Source organism: Oncorhynchus mykiss, chromosome 5, assembly GCF_013265735.2.
Source record: "Oncorhynchus mykiss isolate Arlee chromosome 5, USDA_OmykA_1.1, whole genome shotgun sequence".
Taxonomy (NCBI): Eukaryota; Metazoa; Chordata; class Actinopteri; order Salmoniformes; family Salmonidae; genus Oncorhynchus; species Oncorhynchus mykiss.
This window is the reverse complement of record NC_048569.1, coordinates 23,426,328-23,449,642: the sequence shown is the minus strand read 5'-3', so window position 1 is coordinate 23,449,642 and position 23,315 is coordinate 23,426,328. Positions and strand designations below refer to the sequence as shown.

General features: G+C 43.5%; 1 pseudogene; it reads left to right on the top strand.

The window, feature by feature from the left end:
• The first annotated feature begins 13,583 nt into the window (after positions 1 to 13,583).
• Positions 13,584 to 23,052, top strand: LOC110523457 (annotated as a pseudogene).
• Positions 23,053 to 23,315: the final 263 nt, after the last annotated feature.

The window sequence follows — 23,315 nt, the reverse complement described above, 5'->3', positions numbered from 1 at the left end:
TCGGAGCTCTATGGACAATTCCTTCGACCTCATGGCTTGGTTTTTGCTCTGACATGCACTGTCAACTGTAGGACCTTTTTTTATATAGACAGGTGTGTAACTTTCCATATAATGTCCAATCAATTGAATTTACCACAGGTGGACTCCAAAAAGGTTGTAGAAACATCTCAAGGATGATCAATGGAAACAGAATATACCTGAGCTCAATTTTAAGTCTCATAGCAAAATGTCTGTTTTTTTTAAAATATATAAATTGGAAAACAAAACTGTTTTTGCTTTGTCATTATGGGGTATTGTGTGTAGATTGAGGATTAAAATAAAAAAATAAAAATTTAGATAACCAAATGTGGAAAAAGGGAAGGGGTCTAAATACTTTCCGAATGCACTGTATTTACCTGGACATTTCTCCTTTATTTTTCTTTTGATCTTGACACACTCCCCAGTATCTGCCGGTGACAAGCATACCCATAATATGATGTTGCCACCACATTACTTGAAAATACAGAGGGTTGGTAGAATCGTATTTCAAATTATTTTCAGCTGTAATTGTGAAGACCTGCACAATCAAGACATCTTCATAATAAATGTTTTTACGTTGTCTTTCACTTTGAAAATGTGGAGCAGGTTGTGTAAATCGGTAGAAAAAAACTAGAATGTAATCCCTTTTTATAATTTTAAGTTTAAATGTGGAGCAGGTTGTGTAAATTGGTAGAAACTAGAATGTAATCCCTTTTTAGAATTTTAAGTTTAAATGTGGAGCAGGTTGTGTAAATTGGTAGAAACTAGAATGTAATCCCTTTTTATAATTTTAAGTTTAAATGTGGAGCAGGTTGTGTAAATCGGTAGAAACTAGAATGTAATCCCTTTTTATAATTTTAAGTTTAAATGTGGAGCAGGTTGTGTAAATCGGTAGAAACTAGAATGTATTCCCTTTTTAGAAGTTTAAGGCAGAACCTTTTGAAGCTATTAGTGATGTGTAGATTTTCACTAAGCATTGTAAACCATGAATGTATGATATTTCTATCACCTATGCATATGCTCGTGAAGCTAATCTGATAAATAAAATGTAAATATTGTACATATTACATTTGTAATATTACATATTGTGTGTAATGTTTTATTTTTCGATAGAAATACATAAAACAAAAATGATATGGCCTTGGCTTTGTCAGCCGAGTGGCATTTAGCAATGGTTCCCTTTCTGTTGTGACATGAGTTTACATACACAACTACCAAGTAGAAAAGAGGAAATTCTGATCATTATCTTGAATGTATAGGAGAACTTTCGCCTACACCCTGAGATAATTTGCAGCCTTAACTAAAATGGCAAAGAGAGCCAATACTAGATTGGCATAGCTCTGATTTATTTAGAAATAGGTTTTCTCTATGCTATAAGATTTGTCTGGGTTATCCTTGGAGAAGACCAAGCAGATTAGAGCTGTGTAAAGTAGCATTCTCAGCCACAAGCATACCTTCCTTCCCTGTTCAGACTCGAGAGGTTGTGAAAGCCAAGGGGAACTACTTTTATGCTTATCAAATCAAAAATCAAATTTTACTGGTTGCATACATTTAGCAGATGTTATTAGTGAAGGAGTACAGATTTGTAAGCAGCATATAAATATGGTGTTTCATACATTGGCATTTTTCCTATTGGCTTAGTCACTCCCAAACCATATTACCCAGAGGTGTGTGGAAATTAACAGACACTCGAAACCATGTAATATGGGTGAGAGAGAGAGGCCCACTCAGGCAATGTGATCTGATTATGGCAAGTTTCCAGGGGGCGTTCCCAGACATTCATCCATAGCCAGTGACCATGGTACTCCTAAGTCTAGGTTAGCTATGCCCAACTCTAAATATGAAGAATGGACATACACTGAGTCTATGAAACATTAGGAACACCTTCCTAATATTGAGTTGCACCCCCTTTTGCCCTTAGAACAGCCTCAATTTGTCGTGGCATGGACTAGAAGGTGTCAAAAGCATTCCACTGGGATGCCTGCCCATGTTGACGCCAATTCTTCCCATAGTTGTGCCAAGTTGGCTGGTTGTCCTTTGGGTGGTGGACCATTATTGATACACACGGGAAACTGTTGAGTGTGAAAAACCCAGCAGCGTTGCAGTTCTTGACACACAAACCGGTGCACCTGGTACGTACTACTATTCCCCGTTCAAAGGCACTCTCATCCTTTGTCTTGCCCATTCACCCTCTGAATGGCACACATACACAATCCATGTCTCAATTGTCTCAAGACTCAAGACTTGTCTCAAGACTTGCAATACAGTCAACTTTGAGCACCTTTATCTCTTGAATGTTTTGGCATTCAGTTCCAAAAAGTTATTTTCTGAGCACTGGGAAAATAGGTATGGAGGTTTTCATTCAAATCAAAAAGGTTGCTGTCAAAAAGTTATTGAATTCAAATGGATTTACCTAATAACCAAATAGTCTTTGTTAATTTGTGTATTGTACCATTTCTTAAACGCTCACAGTGAACAATACAAGGAAATGCTTTTCTACGCAAGCTAAGTGTTCTCACTTCTATGCCTGTAGTGTAGAATTATTGTTTTGTTACCATTGTTCATATGTAGAGACATTTACTCAGCAATGTGAAATGTATAGCCTATGCACATTGTCAATGTTGTATAGAAACACCATGCACTATATCTTATCACTACAATAACGTTTTAGCTCATACTCATTATTACTGAAATGTCAATTTGTATGAATGTATAATCCATGGATTCAGCAATGGAAGAGCTGCTTGATTTCTCAAATTAGGGGTGCTAATGTAGAGTAAGTAGTTTTGGTGTGAATTATACATACTTCAAGTCAAGTACATTTACAGCACTTTGTCACAGTCCTGCATGTTGCATTACATACAGCAGGTGGCGCTACATATCTATTTAGTACAAACAAGTATTGCATTTACTAAATGGGACTTTTATTTGGTCTGTTTTTATTTTATTTTTTAAGATCTTTAAAAAGGTATTTGTGCCATAAAGTTACAGAACATTACAAAAAAATGATGGTAAATGTTTCAAATGAGAAATCTAATTGTTTGTGTGTGATCTTGTATTGTTTGTGGTTTAATTAAGGGCTTGCGATGCAAGAGTCGCAACTTTAAATCTTCAACATACTTCTGACTTATTGTTAGTGGGACTTACGAAAAACAAATGTCCAATTCTATATCTTCGTCATACTACTTGTTCTCAACGTTACTACTCCTACACTGTTTAAGCTAGAAATGTCATTCAAACTTTAAAACATACAGATTGGTCTGGAATAGTGTTTGTATACAACTTTGTATCTTTTAGACCTTTTTAAACTATCCAACTTTGTCCTTTATCTCCATCTTCATTCACTTTCATTGCATTTCCTTAAGATGCTAAAAGGACGCATTGTGACATCACTTCCGGCATTCTACTTACTGTAAATGCAACAGTGCAACTTTTGACACAAATCAGCTACTTTGACCACTTTGCAACAATGTAGACAAAACATATCTGTATGCAGAACAAAAATATATTATTCAGAGAAAAAGTTTTCTGTTTTAGTAACCGCAATAACTTTTCTCGTAACTTTTTATGAAACTGAAATGTTGAGTATTTCCCTAACATGGGTCCAGCCCATTGCTTGTGCTAGAGAATTTTCAACATTGTATAAAATATTCCGGGCCCTCAGCACAAATGAGTTAGGGACAGCCACAGCTGTAGGCTATTTGCACAAGGGATAAGAAGCCGAGCTTGATTTGGGCAGGAGCTCACCAGAGCTGAGTACCAACACCCAGGGTTGGGGAGTAACGGATTCCATGTATTCCGTTACATGTAAGGGATTACAAGAAAATGAAAAATCTTTGACACTTCACTGTTTTCTCAATGACATTCAAATCAGCATTGAAAAAAGAAGCAAGTTTAAGTTTGTGCTACCTGAACGGGTCTGACCAGAAGTCAGAGACCACTATGACGACACACCAAATGTGTTTGATGGATCACGGGAAAAGAGCAGGAATAGGCTTTTATAGGCTACAGTCCAAGCTACAGTGGGGAGAACAAGTATTTGATACACTGCCGATTTTGCAGGTTTTCCTACTTACAAAGCATGTAGAGGTCTGTAATTTTTATCATAGGTACACTTCAACCGTGAGAGACGGAATCTAAAACAAAAATCCCAAAAATCACATTGTATGTTTTTTAAGTAATTAATTTGCAGAACTTGTTTTGACTTTGCAGAGCCTGTCAAACCTTGCGGTGCCTCTCCTCCTGTCATTCTCCTCATCAACTTCTCGGTCACTGATGTGAAGCGCCCGTGAGATATTTAAAAACCTTGTAGAGGACATGACATTGGGGGGGGCAGGTGATAGAGTGGGGATGTTTTCCAGTAATCCTTTAGGGGTTTTAACTTCACCAACTCCATGTAAATGACCAGTGAAAAGTAGAGGATGGGCACCTTGGCACCAGGGGCTCCCAGTTGGAGTCGCTATCACTGTGAAAGAAAACATTTTAAAAAATATTTGTATTTTATGAGCCTTTTATCATCACATAAAATAAACAGATATGTATTGTATAGAGCAGAGGGAACAGTCACTGAGGTGAAGTGCTGTTCCATTCAACTCCGGCCATTGTTGTGGGCCTGCTCTCCCCCCAACAGCACCCAATGGCTATTTCATATGGAAATGTAGAGGGGGAGCAGGCACAGTGGCCATGTGTGTGTTTGCTGTTCTACTCCTTTCCATTTGAATAAAAAATGGAAAATATATATATCTGACATGGAATATATATATATATATATATATATATATATATATATATATATATATATATATACACATACATACACACACACACACACACACACACACAAACAAATAAACACACACACACACACACAAACAAACCAACAAACAAACAAACACACAGGTTATGAGTTGTACACATACACACTAAAGCCAATGTGTACTTTACACATTTCATCACATATTTCATTGCAAATTGCAAAAAAATCTCTATATATATTTTTGCAAAAACAATATCGATATATATATATATATTTATATTTCATAAAACGGCATTAGCACTTACCAGTCCAGAAGTACATCCTGTCCTTGCAGAAACAGCTCTTCAATGTTTGAATCATAACTGTGTTCACTCAAAGATTCCTCAAACAAATCTGTCTCACTTTCCCGATCAATCTCTTCTATAATCTGGTGCAAATCTGTATACTTAGACTTGGACGTCGCTTTTCCTGATTTATTCGCCATGATGTCTTCAATGAAATCATTGAAAAAACACTTTCCAAAATACTGCTTCCAAAATACTACTTTCCAAAACACTGCTGTGCGTGACAAGCGTGACTGCAACTAGTCTGATGGTCAATGGCAAGAATGAAGTTCGTTACGCGTGCGTTTACGAACAAGGGATGGTGGTCGAAACCATAACCATCACATACAGGCGTTTACCTCAGCTCATTGGCTATCTACCCAGCTAGATTTCAAGGAGATCAGTGGTCATTGGGCAGAAATAGTCAATCAACGAAGCTTCACTAATATTATTGGTGTGCAATGAGGTCTTTGCTTGTTGTCTTCAAATCAGTTCACTTCGGTCAATACTCCCCGCAAAAAAAACAATCAAGTTTGGCTGTGTTGCAAACATCCAAAGGATTGCAATGAAACCAACTATGACGAGATAAACGATTGTTTAGTGTGTGTAATTACGTTGAATGCTCCGTCAAAAGTTGATAGTGATGGAATTCACGACACAAACGGTTTACAAAATGTTTCGTTTTAGGCTATAAAAATGGATTTTATCAAAGAAAACAGCACTTCATGTGATCATTGGGACCCTCAGGAAGAGAAATAAGAGCAAGATATCAGAATGTAAGTCATAATTCTACCTTCAGATGTGAATGTGTCAAAACTGTCATGGCGGAAAATGTTTGTTGTTGTTGATCGCTCTTCTCAAACAAAAGCATGGCCTTTGTTCTCTGTAATTGTCAGGTGCGTGAATGAGGACCCAAAAGCGAATTAACAAAAGAGTTTCTTTAATGATGAACACACGTGGGCTCAGATGGACAGGTAGATTCCGACAGGACAGGACAAGGTTGCAGCAAACACGATGATAGTCTGGTTCAGGCATGAGACACACAAACAAGAATCCGACAAGGACAGGAACAAAAACAGAGAGAGATATAGGGACCTAATCAGAGGGAAAAGGGAACAGGTGGGAAAAGGGGTGAATGAGGTAGTCAGAGAAGACAAGGAACAGCTGGGGGAAAGAGGGACAGAAACGGTAACCTAGTACGACCAGCAGAGGGAGACAGGGTGAAAGGAAAGGACAGAAACAAGACACAACATGACAATACATGACAGTACCCCCCCACTCACCGAGCGCCTCCTGGCGCACTCGAGGAGGAAACCTGGCGGCAACGGAGGAAATCCTCGATCAGCGCACGGTCCAGCACGTCCCGAGAGGGAACCCAACTCCTCTCCTCAGGACCGTACCCCTCCCAATCTACGAGGTACTGGTGACCACGGCCCCGAGGACGCATGTCCAAAATCCTACGGACCCTGTAGATGGGTGCGCCCTCGACAAGGATGGGGGGGGGGGGGGGGAGACGAGCGGGGGCGCGAAGAACGGGCTTGATACAGGAGACATGGAAGACCGGGTGGACGCGACGAAGGTATCGCGGAAGAAGAAGTCGAACTGCGACAGGATTAATGACCCGAGAAATACGGAACGGACCAATGAACCGCGGGGTCAACTTGCGAGAAGCCGTCTTAAGGGGAAGGTTCTGAGTGGAGAGCCAAACTCTCTGACCGCGACAATATCTAGGACTCTTAGTTCTACGCTTATTAGCAGCCCTCACAGTCTGCGTCCTATAACGGCAGAGTGCAGACCTGACCCTCTTCCAGGTGCGCTCGCAACGTTGGACAAAAGCCTGAGCGGAGGGGACGCTGGACTCGGCGAACTGAGATGAGAACAGCGGAGGCTGGTACCCGAGGCTACTCTGAAAAGGAGATAGCCCGGTCGCAGACGAAGGAAGCGAGTTGTGGGCGTACTCTGCCCAGGGGAGCTGTTCTGACCAAGACGCAGGGTTGCGAAAAGAAAGACTGCGTAAGATGCGACCAATAGTCTGATTGGCCCGTTCTGCTTGACCGTTAGACTGGGGGTGAAAGCCGGAAGAGAGACTGACGGAAGTCCCAATCAAACGGCAAAACTCCCTCCAAAATTGAGACGTGAATTGCGGACCTCTGTCCGAAACGACGTCTGACGGAAGGCCATGAATTCTGAAAACATTCTCGATGATGATTTGTGCCGTCTCTTTAGCAGAAGGAAGCTTAGCAAGGGGAATGAAATGAGCCGCCTTAGAGAACCTATCGACAACCGTAAGAATAACAGTCTTCCCCGCTGACGAAGGCAGTCCGGTGACAAAATCTAAGGCGATGTGAGACCACGGTCGAGAGGGAATGGGAAGCGGCCTGAGACGGCCGGCAGGAGGGGAGTTACCGGACTTAGTCTGCGCGCAGACCGAACAAGCAGCCACGAAACGACGCGTGTCATGCTCCCGGGTGGGCCACCAAAAACGCTGGCGAATGGAAGCAAGCGTACCCCGAACGCCAGGGTGGCTGGCTAACTTGGCAGAGTGAGCCCACTGAAGAACGGCCAGACGAGTAGGAACGGGAACGAAAAGAAGGTTCCTAGGACAAGCGCGCGGCGACGGAGTGTGAGTGAGCGCTTGCTTTACCTGCCTCTCAATTCCCCAGACAGTCAACCCGACAACACGCCCCTCAGGGAGAATCCCCTCGGGGTCAGTGGAGGCTACTGAAGAACTGAAGAGACGAGATAAAGCATCAGGCTTGGTGTTCTTAGAGCCCGGACGATAAGAAATCACGAACTCGAAACGAGCGAAAAACAGCGCCCAACGCGCCTGACGCGCATTAAGTCGTTTGGCAGAACGGATGTACTCAAGGTTCCTATGGTCAGTCCAAACGACAAAAGGAACGGTCGCCCCCTCCAACCACTGTCGCCATTCGCCTAGGGCTAACCGGATGGCGAGCAGTTCGCGGTTTCCCACATCATAGTTACGTTCCGACGGCGACAGGCGATGAGAAAAATACGCGCATGGGTGGACCTTGTCGTCAGAGAGGGAGCGCTGAGAAAGAATGGCTCCCACGCCCACCTCTGACGCGTCAACCTCGACAACGAACTGTCTAGAGACGTCAGGTGTAACAAGGATAGGAGCGGATGTAAAACGATTCTTGAGGAGATCAAAAGCTCCCTGGGCGGAAACGGACCACTTAAAGCACGTCTTGACAGAAGTAAGGGCTGTGAGAGGAGCTGCCACCTGACCGAAATTACGGATGAAACGACGATAGAAGTTCGCGAAGCCGAGAAAGCGCTGCAGCTCGACGCGTGACTTAGGGGCGGGCCAATCAATGACAGCTTGGACCTTAGCGGGATCCATCTTAGTGCCTTCAGCGGAAATAACAGAACCGAGAAATGTGACGGAGGAGGCATGAAAAGAGCACTTCTCAGCCTTCACAAAAAGACAATTCTCTAAAAGGCGCTGGAGGACACGTCGAACGTGCTGAACATGAATCTGGAGTGACGGTGAAAAAATCAGGATGTCGTCAAGGTAAACGAAAACAAAGATGTTCAGCATGTCTCTCAGGACATCATTGACTAATGCCTGAAAGACAGCTGGAGCGTTAGCGAGGCCGAAAGGAAGAACCCGGTATTCAAAGTGCCCTAACGGAGTGTTAAACGCCGTCTTCCACTCGTCCCCCTCCCTGATGCGCACGAGATGGTAAGCGTTACGAAGGTCCAACTTAGTGAAAAACCTGGCTCCCTGCAGGATCTCGAAGGCTGAAGACATAAGAGGAAGCGGATAACGATTCTTCACTGTTATGTCATTCAGCCCTCGATAATCTATGCAGGGGCGCAGGGACCCGTCCTTCTTCTTAACAAAAAAGAACCCCGCTCCGGCGGGAGAGGAGGAGGGGACTATGGTACCGGCGGCAAGAGCTACAGACAAATAATCTTCGAGAGCCTTACGTTCGGGAGCCGACAGAGAGTATAGTCTACCCCGGGGGGGAGTGGTTCCCGGAAGGAGATCAATACTACAATCATACGACCGGTGTGGAGGAAGAGAGGTGGCCCTGGACCGACTGAACACCGTGCGCAGATCGTGATATTCCTCCGGCACCCCTGTCAAATCACCAGGCTCCTCCTGTGAAGAAGAGACAGAGGAAACAGGAGGGATAGCAGACATTAAACATTTCACATGACAAGAGACGTTCCAGGAGAGGCTAGAATTACTAGACCAATTAATGGAAGGATTATGACAAACTAGCCAGGGATGGCCCAAAACAACAGGTGTAAAAGGTGAACGAAAAATTAAAAAAGAAATGGTTTCGCTATGATTACCAGAAACAGTGAGGGTTAAAGGTAGCGTCTCACGCTGAATCCTGGGGAGAGGACTACCATCCAGGGCGAACAAGGCCGTGGACTCCCTTAACTGTCTGAGAGGAATGTCATGTTCCCGAGCCCAGGTCTCGTCCATAAAACAGCCCTCCGCCCCAGAGTCTATTAAGGCACTGCAGGAAGCTGACGAACCAGTCCAGCGTAGATGGACCGACAAGGTAGTGCAGGATCTTGAAGGAGAGACAGGAGTAGTAGCGCTCACCAGTAGCCCTCCGCTTACTGATGAGCTCTGGCTTTTACTGGACATGAAGTGACAAAATGACCAGCAGAACCGCAATAGAGACAGAGGCGGTTGGTGATTCTCCGTTCCCTCTCCTTAGTCGAGATGCGGATACCTCCCAGATGCATAGGCTCAGCTCCCGAGCCGGCAGAGGAAGATGGTAGTGATGCGGAGAGGGGGGCAACGGAGAACGCGAGCTCCTTTCCACGAGCTCGGTGACGAAGATCAACCCGTCGCTCAATGCGAATAGCGAGTTCAATCAAGGAATCCACGCTGGAAGGGACCTCCCGGGAGAGAATCTCATCCTTTACCTCTGCGCGGAGACCCTCCAGAAAACGAGCGAGCAAAGCCGGCTCGTTCCAGCCACTGGAGGCAGCAAGAGTGCGAAACTCAATAGAGTAGTCTGTTATGGATCGATTACCTTGACATAGGGAAGACAGGGCCCTGGAAGCCTCCTCCCCAAAAACAGATCGATCAAAAACCCGTATCATCTCCTCCTTAAAGTCCTGATACTGGTTAGTACACTCAGCCCTTGCCTCCCAGATTGCCGTGCCCCACTCACGAGCCCGTCCAGTAAGGAGAGATATGACGTAGGCGACACGAGCAGTGCTCCTGGCGTAAGTGTTGGGCTGGAGAGAAAACACAATATCACACTGGGTGAGGAACGAGCGGCATTCAGTGGGCTCCCCAGAGTAACACGGCGGGTTATTGATTCTGGGCTCCGGAGATTCGAAAGCCCTGGAAGTGGCCGGTGGATCGAGGCGGAGATGGTGAACCTGTTCTGTGAGGTTGGAGACTTGGGTGGCCAGGGTCTCAACGGCATGTCGAGCAGCAGACAATTCCTGCTCGTGTCTGCCTAGCATCGCCCCCTGGATCTCGACGGCTGAGTGGAGAGGATCCGAAGTCGCTGGGTCCATTCTTGGTCGGATTCTTCTGTCAGGTGCGTGAATGAGGACCCAAAAGCGAATTAACAAACAGAGTTTCTTTAATGATGAACACACGTGGGCTCAGATGGACAGGTAGATTCCGACAGGACAGGACAAGGTTGCAGCAAACACGATGATAGTCTGGTTCAGGCATGAGACACACAAACAAGAATCCGACAAGGACAGGAACAAAAACAGAGAGAGATATAGGGACCTAATCAGAGGGAAAAGGGAACAGGTGGGAAAAGGGGTGAATGAGGTAGTCAGAGAAGACAAGGAACAGCTGGGGGAAAGAGGGACAGAAACGGTAACCTAGTACGACCAGCAGAGGGAGACAGGGTGAAAGGAAAGGACAGAAACAAGACACAACATGACAATACATGACAGTAATAGCTATTTTAAATCGGAAAACAGAGTTTGATTACCAAGATTCTAATCTTTTGAAGGATGTAAGACACTTCTATTTTCAAGAATGTTTAATGTTACGACGTTGTATTTTTAGTTAGTCACTCTGAAATTTCCCCGGATGTTGATCCCTGTACGGGGATCGCAGCCATAAGAGGTTTTAATTAAACTGTTTCCCATGCTTGTTCAATGAACCATAAACAAATAATGAACATGCACCTGTGGAACGGTCGTTAAGACACTAACAGCTTACAGACGGTAGGCAATTAAGGTCACAGTATGAAAACTTAGGACACAAAAGAGGCCTTTCTACTGACACCAACAGAAAGATGCCCAGGGTCCCTGCTCATCTGCGTGAATGTGCCTTAGGCATGCTGCAAGGAGGCATGAGGACTGCAGATGTGGCCAATAAATTGAAATGTCTGTGCTGTGAGACGCCTAAGACAGTGCTACAGGGAGACAGGGCGGACAGCTGATCGTCCTCGCAGTGGCAGACCACGTGTAACAACACCTGCACAGGATCGGTACACATGAACATCACACCTGTGGGACAGGTACAGTATGGCAACAACAACTACCCGAGTTACACCAGGAATGCACAATCAAACCATCAGTGCTCAAACTGTCCGCAATAGGCTGAGAGAGGCTGGACTGAGGGCTTGTAGGCCTGTTGTAAGGTAAGGTCGCCACCAGACATCACCGGCAACAACGTCGCCTATGGGCCCAAACCCACCGTCGCTGGACCAGACTGGACTGGCAAAAAGTGCTCTTCACTGACAAGTCGCAGTTTTGTCTCACCAGGGGTGATGGTCGGATTCGCGTTTATCGTCGAAGGAATGAGCGTTACACTGGGGCCTGTACTCTGGAGCGGGATCGATTTGGAGGTGGAGGGTTGCAGGCAATCTCAACGCTGTGCGTTACAGGGAAGACCTCCTCCTCCCTCATGTGGTACCCTTCCTGCAGGCTCATCCTGACATGACGCTCCAGTATGACAATGCCACCAGCCATACTGCTCGTTCTGTGCGTGATTTCCTGTAAGACAGGAATGTCAGTGTTCTGACATGGCCAGCAAAGAGCCGGATCTCAATCCCATTGAGCACGTCTGGGACCTGTTGGATCGGAGGGTGAGAGCTAGGGCCATTCCCCCCAGAAATGTCCGGGAACTTGCTGGAAGAGTGGGGTAACATCTCACAGCAAGAACTGGCAAATTTGGTGCAGTCCATGAGGAGGAGATGCACTGCAGTATTTAATGCAGCTGGTGGCCACACCACATACTGACTGTTACTTTTGACCTGGTAACCTTGGTTAGCGCGCACTGCGCCCGGCCCGCCACAGGAGTCGCTGGTGTGCGATGAGACAAGGATATCCCTACCGGCCAAACCCTCCCTAACCCGGAGGACGCTAGGCCAATTTTGCGTCGCCCCATGGACCTCCCGGTCGCGGCCGGTTACGACATTATGTTGTTCTTCACTGTGCTCTGTCACTGATGCTGCCTGTGGTTGTTCGTCGCTGTTATTTTCTGCCTCTGTTCTGTCATGCTCTCTCGCTGCCTCTGCCTGTTCATTGGCTTGCTCAATGACGTTATCATCATCTTCAACTGCATCCTCACTAACGTTAACCCTCTACTGCTGCTCCCCTGTCGGCTGCGTCTCCCCTGTACTACTGTTCTTCTTAAAGAAAGAAGAGATATCCGTGGACTTTCTCTTCATTGTCTGCAAATTGACATAGCTACAGCGACTAATCGTAGCTAGTAAGCTAACGCTATACCAGCCCATAACGTCAGCGTAGCTAGATGCTCATCAAGTGGTTTGAAAATCTTTCTAGAATGCTACGATAACTCTAACTATAGTTAGCTAGCGCTCTCTGCTGTAGAGTAACCTTAAGGCATAAGCTAGCTAGCTAAGCCCCCCAATACCGAATTTAACTAGCTAACTTAGCTAGATAGCTAACTAACGTAAGCTAGCTAGCTAGGTAATTCGACACCGTCAAAAAGCGAACAGTTTACTATATATATATTTTTTACTATAAGTAGTATTGTATGACTTACTCACCCGTTAGCAGTCTGGTGGTCTCAACTCTGCAGGCAGCTGCCAGCTAGGCTAGCTTCCGATGATGCCACCAGAGACACGAGGCAGAGCTCAGCTGCTGCTGTCCATGAGGCAGACTGTCATCTGGCAGTGCACTGTGCAGCAGCAGGCCAGGGGAGGGGTGACGCAGTGACGGACGGTCAAAAGCGGTTGGCTGGCGAAACATTTATTTTCTTTCACATGAACTATTATGAAAAATATACATTATTGATTTAAATTAATAGTACTAATGTAACATATCAGATAGAAGCGTATTATGCATACTCAGAAGCATTTGTGCATATGCGACGAGCGAGGGGGGGCCAGCAATTGTATCAGGGTGGCCGTGGCCCCCCCATGTCCACCCGTTGGCTGCGCCACTGCCTACAACATCCACTAAGCCTGAACAACACAGGCATGTATGGTCACGTGATTTATGAAATCACACAATTTTTTTCTTCCCACCTGTTGTGTGAGGGAGGGGTGTGGTACCCTACCTCTTCAGTTGACTGTAGCCAGCAGATTGACCAATTTGCTTACAATTGCACTAGGGTCAGACAGGTTTACTGTGTCGATTAAGATACAGAAAAACTAGGATAAAGGGACAATTCAGAGTGCAGCGCATTTGTCATCCCTGGATTGAGGTACATTTTCTGAGACATATCTCACGCTGGCACTGCTGGGTCTTAATCTATATAGGAAGCCTGTCTGACCCTAGTGCAGCTATAAGCAAGCGCGGCGGATCTGCTGGCTACAGTTGACTTCAAAGTTGCACAGACAAAAGGAATACACAAACGCTTGAATCAGCATTCAACACTCTTCGTACATCGCAGGTAGATTATTGCTGGAAAGTTTTGTGGAAGTTAACATGAGTTTCAAGCGGCATTGGTTGAATCTTGTGTTTTTATTGGCCTGCGCCGAACTATGTCTGTCTCAGAAAAATGGTAAGAGAAGGCCTTTTCCCTCTTTCTCTCATTATTTGTTTTTTTTCTTCGATCAGATAAATGACATTGTGATATTCTTTAACGCCTTGATGGACAATTTGTTGCGTCGGATCCCCTCTATCTGATTCCTGAATGAATACAGATATTGTAGAATACACTTGCTTGTTATGCTGTGATGGTATTTGCAATGTCGGTGTGGTTACAGACCTCAAGACGACATTGAGTGATGATGTCATCATCCCACATGTCAATGATACGCTGTACTTCACATAATCAAGATGACCGCCCGAAGGGTATATTGAAAAGCAGGAGCAACGAGTTAGCCAGCTAAATTGGGTAAACAGCCAGAAATAACTATTTGTCTGATTCATAAAGAAAGCTCAAATTAAATATGCGTTTTTGGTTGCTGAGTTAAGGCCAGGGACCACACCATCAAAAGGTAATTGTTTCCCCTTAATCATTAAACAATCAACGTCTATCAGTTGGATGAAGACAGCCTAAATAGTTTGGTCACTCCAGGACACTCCGGGACTTGTGCAGAGCAGATTGTAGGTGAATACTTTAGTATTTTACAGACAGAAAGATTAATAGACGTACATGAAACGCATTTTTTCTAAGAAAATGTTATCTAGAATAGAAAATGGACAACATATCAACATTTTTCTCTGGGCAAGCCTGGAGAATATATCTAAGGTTAAGCACACAAAATGTGGTCAAAGCAAATGCTTCTGAAGCAGGGAAAAATTAGTTTGGGTGTGGAAAGAGTCTGACTTTCAGGAAATGGAAGCTACAGACAAGTATACTGAATTTAAATCAAATCAAATGTATTTATATAGCCCTTCGTACATCAGCTGATATCTCAAAGTGCTGTACAGAAACCCAGCCTAAAACCCCAAACAGCAAGCAATGCAGGTGTTGAAGCACGTTGGCTAGGAAAAACTCCCTAGAAAGGCCAAAACCTAGGAAGAAACCTAGAGAGGAACCAGGCTATGAGGGGTGGCCAGTCCTCTTCTGGTTGTGCCGGGTGGAGATTATAACAGAACATGGCCAAGATGTTCAAATGTTCCTAAATGACCAGCATGGTCAAATAATAGGTCTGGGACAGGTAGCACGTCCGGTGAACAGGTCAGGATTCAATAGCCGCAGGCAGAACAGTTGAAACTGGAGTCATCATGCCAGGTAGATTAGATTACCAAACAAGAAATACCTATTTAGACCCAATCACCGTCTCTGGGGGGGGGGGGGGGGGGGGGGGGGGGGGGGGGCCTTAAATAGACCATGCCCATTTTAAGCTTATCCTTCCAAGAAATGTAAAGTTTAGGCTAACAGGCTGACCACACCGCTCGCAAAATACATTTAGAAATCTATGTTATTCAATTATTGCACCCACACTGCTCGCGCGAGCGTCTGCGGTGCCAAGGGCTAAAATAGAAATCAGTTCTATGAGTAGAGGGTAGAGGACCTTGTGCATTTCAGGTAAGATAACAACTCAATGTTTATATCCCAGTACAAATTAGCTAGCAACAGAAAGCTAGCTAAATAGGAAAAATTTGCTAGCAAGTGCAAGCTAACTAGCAAAATTGCCATAAATGTTTAATGCTTTTTGACCTGTCCCCAAATGAATATAATTGGTTCAGTTTGTTTTGATATTTTAACCTGCGTGTCGTGATCACGTTTGGTGTGGGGGGACAAAATACATTTATTGACGATGGCGAACGATGGCGAACGATGGCGCGCAGCCGGTTTGGGTTCCGTGTAACACCTTGAACCTGTTTTGTAGTATACCCCTCTGGAATCTTATTAGTTGATTTTTAAAAGTGTTTACTTTTGATATACAGCTGAAGTCGGAAGTTTACATACACTTAGGTTGGAGTCATTAAAACTCGTTTTTCAACCACTCCACAAATTTCTTGTTAACAAACTATAGTTTTGGAAAGTCGGTTAGGACATCTACTTTGTGCATGACACAAGTCATTTTTCCAACAATTGTTTACAGACAGATTATTTCACTTATAACTCACTGTATCGCAATTCCAGTGGGTCAGAAGTTTACATACACTAAGCTGACTGTGCCTTTCAACTGCTTGGAAAATTCCCAAACATGATGTCATGGCTTTAGAAGCTTCTAATAGGCTAATTGACATACTTTGAGTCAATTGGAGGTGTACCTGTGGATGTATTTCAAGGCCTACCTTCAAACGCAGTGCCTCTTTGCTTGACATCATGGGATAATCAAAAGAAATCAGCCAAGACCTCAGGAAGAAAATTGTAGACCTCCACAAGTCTGGTTCATCTTTGGGCGCAATTTCCAAACGCCTGAAGGTACCACGTTCATCTGTACAAACAATAGAACGCAAGTATAAACACCATGGGATCACACAGCTGTCATATAGCTCAGGAAGGAGACGTGTTCTGTCTCCTAGAGATGAACGTACTTTGGTGCGAAGAGTGCAAATCAATCCCAGAACAACAGCAAAGGACCTTGTGAAGATGCTGGAGGAAACGGGTACAAAAGTATCTATATCCACAGTAAAACTATTCCTATATTAACATAACCTGAAAGGCCGCTCAGCAAGGAAGAAGCAACTGCTCCAAAACCGCCATAAAAAAGCCAGACTACAGTTTGGGGACAAAGATTGTACTTTTTGGAGAAATGTCGTCTGGTCTGATGAAACAAAAATAGTTCTGTTTGGTCATAATGACCATCACTATGTTTGGAGGGAAAAGGGGGAGGCTTGCAAGCCGAAGAACACCATCCCAACCGTGAAGCATGGGGGAGGCAGCATCATGTTGTGGAGTGCTTTGTTGCAGGAGGGACTGGTGCACTTCACAAAATAGATGGCATCATGAGGCATGAGGAAGGAAATTTACGTGGATATATTGAAGCAACATCTCAAGACATCAGTCAGGAAGTTAAAGCTTGGTTGCAAATGGGTCTTCCAAATGGACAAGGATCCCAAGCATACTTCCAAAGTTGTAGCAACATGGCTTAAGGACAACAAAGTCAAGGTATTGGAGTGGCCATCAAAAAGCCCATCACCTCAATCCTATAGAACATTTGTGGGCAGAACTGAAAAAGCGTGTGCGAACAAGGAGGCCTACAAACCTGACTCAGTTACACCAGCTCTGTCAAAAGGAATAGGCCAAAATTCAACCAACTTATTGTGGGAAGCTTGTGAAAGGCTACCCAAAACGTTTGACCCAAGTTAAACAATTTAAAGGCAATGCTACCAAATACTAATTGAGTGTATGTAAACTTCAGACCCACTGGGAATGTGGTGAATGAAATAAAAGCTGAAATAAATCATTCTCTCTACTATTATTCTGACATTTAACATTCTTAAAATAAAGTGATGATCGTAACTGACCTAAGACAAGGACTTTTTACTATAATTAAATGTCAGGAATTGTGAAACTGAGTTCAAATGTATTTGGCTAAGGTGTATGTAAACTTCCGACTTCAACTGTAGTTTACATAAGAACAGTGGTGATAAAAGTTCTCAATTGTCATACTTGAGTAAAAGGTAGGATACCTTAAAAAAAGACTAATATTCACAAAGTAAAACGCTACTAGAGTAAAAGTATAAAAGTACATGGTTCTAAATATACTTAAGTACAGTCATGGAAAACTTACAAAATGTTCATAATTGATAATTGCTTATACTAAGCAAACCAGACTGCACAATAAAAGCACAACTGGAACTCACAAATAATTTACAAACACAGTATTTAAGTTAAGTGAGTCTGCCAGATCAAAGAGTGTAGGGATGACAACTAGGGTTGCACATTTTGTGGAATATTCAGAGGTGGAAACTTTAAGTGGAAATTGGCGGGAATTGATGGAAATATATTCAAATTAATACTATTTAAATGTAGATGTTTTTTGCATTGGATATATTTACCATATCATCTGGAGACAGAAACACAAAACATTTTACCTTATCATAAGTAGACATAATTGCAAATGGTTAAATCCTTCCAATAGATATAAAAAAATATTTACGAATTGAACTTTTAATTAAATGAGTTGAATCTTCACATGGGATGATTTCACTGAACAACAAAAGAAAGGGAATATTGAATGATTAACAATGATCCATCACATCTCCCAAAAACATTTTCAACATCTGTAAAATGATAGTCTAGAAACGAAAGCTTTGGTTGTCTTCCTCTCAGGCTTCCATGTCTTCTCCCTGGACCTCCTCAATGTCCACCTCTTGAACATCAAACTCTGAGGCCTCATCTTCACTGTCACTTTCCAACCTTGTTGAGGGTGGCTCATTGTCAGGCTCAAAAAGCCCAAAATTTGCCCGGTTGGCCACCAATTTTTCAACCCTTGGATTGGTCAGCCTGTTGCGTGCTTTGGTCTGTGTCTTCCCAAACAGGGACCAGTTGCGCTCTGAGGCGGCTGATGTTGATGGGATTTGGAGGATGATGGAAGCAACAGGGGAAAGAGCCTCAGATCCATAAAGTCCCTTCCACCAGGTGGCTGATGAGATATGTTGGCATGACTGCTATATTGCATCTCCATCCCAAAGCCCTTGCTTGGAAGTGTACTACGCCAGACTGTATGCTCTTGCCAGCATACTTGGGGTCCAACATGTACGCTGCGGCGTGTATGGGCTTCAGGCAGATGTCTTCACGCTATTTGATGTATTTCAGAACTGTAGGATCCTCTTGATGGGGCTGTCCATATTGGCAGACTGTGGTATGGCTATTTTTGGGATGGACACCTTCCCCTTCAGTAGACTGTCAAACATGATGACAACACCACCCCAATGGGTGTTGCTGGACAATTTCAATGTGGTGCTCTTATTCTTTTCACTTTGCTTGGTGAGATTGCTGCTATAACTTGATGACCTTTCACATACCTAGCCATTTCTTTGGCTCTCTTGTAGAGTGTATCCATTGTTTTCAGTGCCATGATGTCCTTGAGGAGCAGATTCAATGCATGAGCAGCACAGACAATGAGTATGATGTGAGGGTTGGACTCCTCCACTTTAGACCAAGCAGCCTTCATGTTCGCAGAATTGTCTGTCACCAGTGCAAATACCTTCTGTGGTCCAAGGTCATTGATGACTGCATCAGCTCATCTGCAATTTAGAGACTGGTGTGTCTGTTGTCCCTTGTGTCTGTGCTCTTGAAAATGGGTTGAGATGATGTAGTTAATTATCCTTTGCCCACAAACATTCGACCACCCACCAGAGATGATTGTAATACAGTCTGCTTTCTCTATGATTTGCTTGACCTTCACTTGAAATCTGTTGAACTCTGCATCCAGCAAATTAGTAGATAAAGCATGTCTGGTTGGAGTGGTGTATGCTGGGTGAAGAACATTCAGAATTCTCTTCCAATACACATTGCCTGTGAGCATCAGAGGTGAACCAGTTGCATACACAGCTCGAGCAAGACATTCATCAGCATTTCTCTGACCACGTTCCTCCATTGAGTCAAAAAAACCTAATTCCAGGAGGACCATGAGCTGTTGCTATCGGTAAGGTGTCTGATTCATCATTTTCACCTCAAATAGAAGTAGAGGGACTTTTGTCAGAGTTTGATTGTTGTGGGTGCTAAGGGAACTTTATGCACTTGGGAAGATGATTCTTCATCTTTGTTACGTTCTTCACATATGATTTGGCACAGTATTTGCAAATGTACACAGCTTTTCCTTCTACATTAGCTGCAGTGAACTGTCTTCACACATCAGATAGTGCCCATGTCATTTTCCTGTACAGATTAGGAAAAGAATGAGTAAAAAAAACATGTACAGATAAATAGTTAAGTAGTTAGATTAAATAACTCATTTGTAAGACTTAAATGGAAACAGGGGAATTATCCCTTCTCAGTTAGCAGGCTCAAGCAAGCTAAAACCCACATGGTAGCAAATACTAACTAGCAGAAGTTGTTAAGAAGTTAGAAATGATTTAAACACACTTTGCTGTAGGCTACTATTTACTAGTTAACAGAAAATCATCTATGTCATATAAAATATATTCATCCCACCCAGTATTGTAATCAAAACTTACCAGAAAGCATGTAGTCCTTGGTTCAGACAGTGTAGTAGTGTGGGCTCCGTAGCATATCATTAGTGTGAAAGATCTTGAGAATCAGCTGTACATGTGATGGATGAATGCACTGTGTGTGCAAAGGGTTGCAATTCCATTGAATTGGGGATAGTTTAACCAAAATATGCCACAAGACCTAGAATTGCCTTGTGTACCCCACAAAAAAAGGTTCACTGTTATAAGCTAACTTTTTTCATGAACTTTAAGCAGAATTCCCCAAATTCCAGGGCTTAATTTACAATGGAAAATTTCTGGGAAATATTCCGGAAAGTTTTTGAAAAGTTTCCGACCCTTTGCAACCCTAATAAAGTATTAAATTGATAGGTGCATGAATTGAACCATGATGCTGTCCTGCCTCAGCAAAAATAATGTAACGACTACTTTTTGGTGTCAGGGGAAATTAATGGGAGTATAAAGTACATATTGTCTTTAGGAACGTAGTGGAGTAAAAGTTGTCAAAAATATAAGTAATAAAGTACCCCCCCCCCCCCCCCCAACACTGCATAAGAACAATTAGAAAAGTAATAATTTAAGTATGCAATACATCTCAAATGGCTATTGTATTGAAATGGCATACATTGTAACCTAATTTTTGGAATTCCTTAAACAGCCCTATTTATTTTCATCTTGTTTCTCTCTTTTCTCAGAGCGGTTTAATGCTGGCGTTGAAGACCGAGGCTTCACGGGGGAGGAGACCGCGGCGGGGGTGCAGGTCTCCCTGGAGGCCTGCATGGTTCTGGACAGTCATCTGACCACTGTGTTCTTCCCCATTGTCTACATAGTGGTGTTTGCTGTGGGGCTGCCCACCAACGCCATGGCCATCTGGGTCTTCCTGTTCAGGACCAAGAAGAAGCACCCTGCCGCCATCTACATGACCAACCTGGCTCTGTCTGACCTGCTCTTTGTCATCTGGACGCCTCTGAAGATCGCCTACCACTTCAACGGTAACGACTGGATCTATGGAGAGAGGCTGTGTAAAGTCCTGGTGGGCTTCTTCTATGGGAACATGTACTGCTCCATCCTCTTCATCACCTGTATCAGTGTCCAGCGCTACTGGGCCATTGTTTACCCCCTCTCCCAGGATTGTAGGAACAACCATGTAGCCATCGGTGTCTCGGTCGCAGTCTGGGTGGGGGTCTGGCTGCTGACCACCCCTCTCTACCTCTACGACCAGACAGTCAAGGTGACCAACCTCAACATCATCACCTGCCACGACGTCACCCGGCCAAGCCAGAATAGCATGGCTGCTGGCTTCTTCCTGACCATGGGAACCCTGGGATTTGTAGTTCCCACCGTGTTGTGCGTGGTGGTTAACGTTCTGATGCTCAAGTCCCTGAGGAACTCAATGACGGACGCCAGCATCACCAAGAATCGGCGCAAGGCTGTGGTGCTCATCATTACTGTGCTGATCATTTTCCTGGTCTGTTTCACCCCCAGTAACATCATGATGCTGGTGACCTACTCTCTCCTGCTGGCTCAAGTAGTACACAATGACTACGGCTTCTACATCACCACCCTGTGTCTGGCCAGCCTCAACAGCTGTGTGGATCCATTCATCTACTACTTCATCTCAGAGGAGTTCAGGGAGCAAGTAAAGAACACGCTGAGGTGCCGGAGCCAGAGGGCATGATGAGGATCTCGTTCACTGCTCTGAAGTACTTCAAGATGAGTAACACCATCCAGGTTTGGGGTCAATTCCAGTCAATTCAGTAAGTACTGATTAGGAAAATGTGGAATTGGATTGGTTGATTTGGTTTACTTTCTGAATTGTCTGGCATTAAAATGGAATTGACCCCAACCTTGGTACCTGCACCTCAGACTCAGGGAACACACAGAGCAGCTATGTTTAGGGGGGTTGTCATGTGGAGATCAAAGTTGGCTGTACTGATGTTTTTAATGAACTGGACAGGTTACAGGGAATACCGGGTTGGTCTCAAATACTAGGTGTCTTTAACCTAACATTTTGTTTTCATCATCATCAATGGAGAGAGAGATGAGATGCAACCCCAGACTACTTCATATTATGTGCTTGTTATATTGCCTCCTCTCCCCTCATACAATTATAGTGCAGATTTTGTTGGTTTTATCTAGAAAACAAAATCAGAAAGAGTGTTACTGATCCATCCTCCACATTTAGACACTCAAAGATGTCCATTATGTTTGTTCCAGCACTGAGCTCTCTGAAACTGTTAACTTAGTTTTTAGTGCCCAGCACTGACCCTTCACTTCTGGCAACAGGTATTGTTCTTTATCAAGTGAGCCATACATGTTTATACTGTAAAGATATAATTCAATCGTATTATTATATGTAATAGAAAGCGAAGGGTTAGAAGAAGCCTTCATAACCAACCCATAAAGTAAAATGTTATGACCAGCTATGTAAACTTTAACATAGATTTATCCTGCAATAGATGTTGTTCAATTGGTAACATACATTTTTGTCTTCTTCTAATGCCTCGTAAGGGAAAGTAATCTAAAAGTAACAGAATGTAATCAGATTACGTTACTGAGTTTGGGTAATCCCAAAGTTACTTTACTGATTACAATTGTGGACAGGTAACTAGTAACTGTAATGGATTACATTTAGAAAGTAACCTACCCAACCCTGGTCTGCAAAATGTATAGTTTTGAGATAATTCGTATTTTAAGTCCCAGATCTCAGAACTGTTTTGTGATGTCTTCCTCTTTAATGACTCAATAAGAAATCACCTTATATACAATTATTTTTGATTGACAATCCAGAAATCCCACTGGCAAAAACAGGTTGAATCAATGTTGTTTCCATGTCATTTGAACTAAAACATTTAATGTGATGAAGTTGAATCAATTGTGGGAAAATTCTTGAATTTGGGAATATTGTATTTTTTTATGACATGGTGACATTTGTTTTTGATTTCTTGTTAGTTGACAACTCAAGTAATGTAAATAAAAACTGGACGTTGAACTGACGTCTGTGCCTAGTGGGTTGTATTATTGGATTGCAGATGGAACCGTATAGCACCAAGGTAAAAGGAGTTTGCGCAGATTGAACTTTCTGATTATTATTATTTTTGAATTGGAAATTGACTTTTTCACAAATCTGACATGCTATATCTCACATATAAAGGACCACATAAAGAGCAACTCTATATAAATAACTCATTTTTTACCAAAATGTCAGATAGAACCTTATAGGGCCTAGGTCACAGTATGCCGAAGCCCTTCAAGTC